We start from the raw sequence: 4,988 nt of genomic DNA, 5'->3' as shown, positions 1-4,988 counted from the left end.
CTCTTGAGCTACAATTGAATCACAAAGGATAATTGTTGGAGAGGTAGGCCTACTTAAGGGCCACAGGGAGATAGACACTGCTAATGATGTCTAACCCTTTGCTTATTATTTTTTCTCATTAATTCAGGAGGTGTGTGGGATTGCATATTGACTGGACTTGATAGAAATGAAAGACATGGGACCTTAAAATAGGCTATGTCCAACTATTTCTATTTAGTGTCTTTCTTTTATACACAGTTTTCTGGAATTTTCTTTTCACTCTGATAGAATACAGTGAAAGCCCCACTCCAAAATAAATGCATTTTGAAATATTTTAACCCTTGCAATATATCATAAAACAAAATGTCCAAACAAAAGTCAAAGGTTTTTTTGAGCAACAGTGAACTGGTTTTTAGCTGAAAAAAAATCCCCAATAAATTGTGATTTAAGTAATAACTGAGCTCAAAGAGGGGAGTGCATAGTGTATACCACTTGTATAGATTTAGTGTGGAAATAGCCTTTTCAAACATACTGCATCACTCACCTTCTCAACCCTTCCACTATTGATCTCTGATGGTAGAAATTTTCTCCCAATAGGTCTAAGATCACTCTGTGAAGAGGAAAAAGAACATGATGGTCACTCATGAAAATAAATAATGCACATAGACTTTGCCTTCATTAACTTTTGAAAAATAGGTTTACCTATGTACTGTGTCTCATGATGACAATAACCTGCTTCATGCTATTCATGTTCATGTTAGGGAGGGGTGTCAATCAAGACCAAGTCCAGATAAGGTGCGTTCACACTATTCTGCTTTTTTCACATTGCCAGCAACTTTGTTTTCCACACAGCGCAAGACATGGGCATTAGGATCCAAATTCAAGTCACTCAGTCATCAGACACTTAACCCATATAGACCAGCGCAGATCCGACTGATTTATAGTACTTGAGAAAATAATTGTGCATAGTAACAGTTCAATTATTAACATTTAACACAGAAGTTATGAATTTTCACTGAAACTCCCACAATATCATTTGACTGGTGAGCTTCCCTTACTGCACACTTCCTGCATTTGAGTGCAGCCTTGCCTTCTCCCAGATTTCAGATGGCAGTGCAGACGCTGATGAGCGTAGTCAATATTTGACCAACTAGTTTAACAGCGTGATCCGCCGATCACCAATAGAAATTACACATTTTATGGGATACAGTTACCTCCTCACTGCTAGTCAGTGCCTGACAGTTGTCGAGTTGTCCCTCCATAGTTTGCTGTGAGGTAACACCAAATGGCGCTCTATCACCTCAACTGAGTATTCCTCTCCCAAGCAAATGCTTGCGCACACAGGTTAGTAGATCAGAATCTGTACTTTTTACACACATAAAAAAGGACAATTGCTTTTTGGGTTCAACTGTTGGAGGTTGTGTTTCCCCAGTGGGTGTGTATTGAAAAGCAGCGCTCCCGCCGAAGAGGAGGAAAGAAAAGCTCTACAGTGAAGTAAGTGACTACATTTTGAACACAATCGTCATGATGCCAAAAACTAGGAAAATAAGGCCCAGGATGAAAATAGCCAGAATGAGGGCGCCCCGGTGGTTCACCAAGTAGAGCGCGTACCATGTAAGGCTCAGTCCTTCCCGCAGCGACCCAGGTTCGAATCCGGCCCGCAGTCATTTGCTGCATGTCCTCCCCTCTCTCTCTCTCCCCCATACCTTCCTGTCTATCTCTCACACTGTCTCTATCTAATAAAGCATAAAAATGCCAAAAGAAAATAGCCAGAATTACCCTATCCTTTAAATAGTGTTTACATAAGATGGAGCCGCTTTCAGCTTTGTTCAGTTAGAGTGCTGAAATTGGCCCCAGACATCAGGCATAGCCCACCCCATATTCTCTTGCCCCTTATCCTATGTACAGTTTGCTTAACACTCACCACTTAAGCTGGGAAAACACACACTGTAAGACCTTAGAGCTGATGTAACTGTCCCAGACAAGTTTTTGAAATCTAAGACAAAACGGCCATTACTGAGCCAACTCGGTGTGCACAACCGTTACCGTTAAGTGAGCTGTGCAGAGATTTTAGGATTTTGACAGTCATGTAGTTTGCGCTCAGCCAACCTGAGCTGAGGCTTTGCCTGTCTGACTGAAAGGAAATGTATATTAAACACTTAGCTTGATACAACTGTCCTTTCCATGCAAGTTTAAAGGTATCTGGCCTCATGTTTTTTTCTGATACCATGTTATGTTGCATTCATGTGATGGTGGGAAAGTCCAACATCCGGGGCTTCTAAGTCGCACGTTGCATTCATGTGCCAGTTTGTCAGAAAATCAAACCCGGAAGACATACAATAAATAAACACGGACGTTCTGCAGCTTAACAAGCTAATTTTACGAACTTCATTCAAACAAATGTTAGGGTTAATCTGGCTAACTACAATTTTGCAATAACGGTGCAAGGTTATGTGTTTTCTTACTGTTGACTGACACCAAACTTTATTTTTTCGCCTTGCTGAGAAGGTCACCATTGAGTCATAACTCAGGTAGCTAAATTTTATCCAAATTTCCGACTTAATCATCTGACTTTGGAGGGTATTCATATGAAATTTTCAAGTAGGATTTTTTTTTCATGTATACGATAGCACATAAATGCACAATAAGGAGGTAGGTGATAACCTAGACTTAGCTGGCTGATCAAGGAGGAATCAGGAAATAGTTTGATGGGAAGCTGCAATCTTATTTGTGCAGCTGGGGCTACTGAAGATGGATCGAGCTAATGCTGGGTCTGCTTCTAGTGGGTCATGCAATGATACAATGACACTGACAGACAATTGGCTGCATACATGCTACAGAAGTTTACTTATACCAATAGACATATCAAACCTTTCTGGTCGGTTATTGTGCATAGAAGCCCACAGTGGAGAGAAACAGACTACCAATTTCTTAAATTCTTATCTCCATAGCTCTGTGCATCAGTGGGTAGGCTGGCTGTGTGTGTCAGCACACGGGTAGGTTTAGGCCTATGTGTGTTTCAATTTCATTTTAGCTCACTGAAAAGCATTGAATATTTGAAAATTAAATGAACTATCACAATGTTTCAAAGGTGTTTTTTTGTTTGTTTTTATTTTGTAGATATTATTTAGGTAACATTCATACCTGTTTACAGAGCACTATCTGTTCATGGCTGAATATAGTATTCAAATTCAGTTACATAGATAGCTGTGAGCTACAGTTACACTGGAAAAACTGCTGGAAAATATATCTTACTATGGAAAATACAGGCGAACTTGGACAAGACCTCAGACTTCAAGATACTTGACAAAATGTTAAAGAATAGACTTACGTCAAGTGCAACACGAATAATGTCATTGTGTGATGCTTGCTCAGAGGCTCCTTTCAGTTCTGCTATCCCCTCATCACTGAGGTACCTGTATGATGACAGAGAAGGATGAGGATGAAAGATGTTGAAGGTGGAAGAGGGGCCAAAAAGAAAAGCAGCTGGCTTAGTAAAGGTCACACCTAGTTACATCAACATTCAAAAGCTTTCAAGACATACATCTAGCTAGCAGTGTACAAAGCATCTATCCACTGGTCTTAAAACACAAGATAGGCTAGTAATATTACTGGAACTTACTTTATGAAGCTTAACAAAGTTCAACTGAGGTGAAGCAAGGTTAGTTGAGTTAAACCTAACTAAGAGTAAAGGTAATACTGAAACTAGGCAGGAAAAAACACTGAGCGAACTGAAACAAAAAAAAATGAACTTGATGAAATTACAACGCGTGCCTCCAAAACTAACAAAAACAAAATAATAAATGAATTGCTTTAATTTGTCATCTTTTGTCCACTGCCATTCTGCGAGTTAAGTTACGTCAAGAGGTAGAACACTCCTTAATACTTTTCAATATTGTAAGCATTAGCCTAACTAATTAGGTGACGGGTGGATTTGGGAAGGTCCGACATCCGGGACTTCCAAGTATCGATATTTGCAAACAGGCAAAATTACCTCAAAAACTATGATTGGCTGACAATATGAATTGGTCCAGGTTGTAAATTATGTGTTCAACATGAATAGATGCAAGTAATAGTTACGTTAGCTGGCTGGTTTGATAAGCTTGTATAGCTAACGTTAGCTGTCTCGCTAGTTGCTACCTAACATTAATTACCGGTAAGTTGACTTAGAGCAAACTAGCATCACAAGTGATGTAGCTAATACTCCAATGGTAGCTAGTCGTTCGCAATCCATGCCTCCATCTCTAATTTGCGAGCTAAGTGGGCGCGTGTGCTTTAGAAAAGTGCGTGATCTGGCTATTCTCAAAATTATGTTAGCTAATGTGTAACTTGTCCGGCTACTGTTAGCATAATTTGTGCTAACTAGCTTTATAATGTAAACAAATACCAACGTTAACGTAAAAACGGTATGGTTACCATTGTTAGCTAACAACAAACTGACACCACTATAGTTAGCTAACTGGCGTTAGCTACAAAGCTACTTACCAGCCCTCCTTGGCCAGAGAATCTGTCAAATCGGTCATTTTCTTCCAAACTAAAAGATGACCCTAATAATGTCTGCACTCTTCAGTAATGACTATCTAAATCTGTCATGCATAATCTCGATCCAACACTGATAAAGCTTGCTAACGTTAGGTGTCACTCACTACCAAACGACCCCACGTTCCATACGTCACCGATCAGGGTCGAGACGCGTCCAAAGAGTATGGAAAAGCAAAAGGCTCAAAATACTTCCGGCAGGCTAGAAACCCGTTGGCAAATTGCTGCCTCTCACAGTTCGCAATTGCGAACGACATTACATTTACAGTTCAGGCACTACACCGTGAAGTGCAGGCCTGTGGAGGATAATAATTAAGCATTGCTTTGATCATCTTGTTTTGAGTTTCTGTAGGGCAGTCAGGCAGTTCACTGACTAATCTTGCTCTTTCTTGTCTGTATTTTACTAACGTAATAACCAAATTTAACTGTTTCTTGTATGCTAAAATAATGACGTCCCCTCTCTCCTATTC

At 39.9% G+C, this 4,988-nt stretch overlaps 1 long non-coding RNA gene across 1 annotated transcript; it reads right to left on the bottom strand.

Moving 5' to 3' along the window:
- Positions 1-523: 523 nt before the first annotated feature.
- Positions 524-4,644, bottom strand: LOC139646549 (uncharacterized). The gene is made up of 3 exons (XR_011695311.1): positions 4,465-4,644; positions 3,311-3,395; positions 524-589 (listed from the first exon to the last, which is right to left on the bottom strand). It is a non-coding gene; the product is annotated as an uncharacterized lncRNA (long non-coding RNA).
- Positions 4,645-4,988: the final 344 nt, after the last annotated feature.

This window comes from Centroberyx affinis, unplaced genomic scaffold (assembly GCF_046629955.1).
Source record: "Centroberyx affinis isolate AG114_WGS23_722 - 3 ecotype Tasmania unplaced genomic scaffold, CSIRO-AGI_Caff_v1 ptg000992l_1, whole genome shotgun sequence".
Classification (NCBI taxonomy): Eukaryota; Metazoa; Chordata; class Actinopteri; order Beryciformes; family Berycidae; genus Centroberyx; species Centroberyx affinis.
The sequence above is the reverse complement of the archived record's forward strand: the minus strand, read 5'-3'. Positions and strand labels throughout refer to the sequence as shown.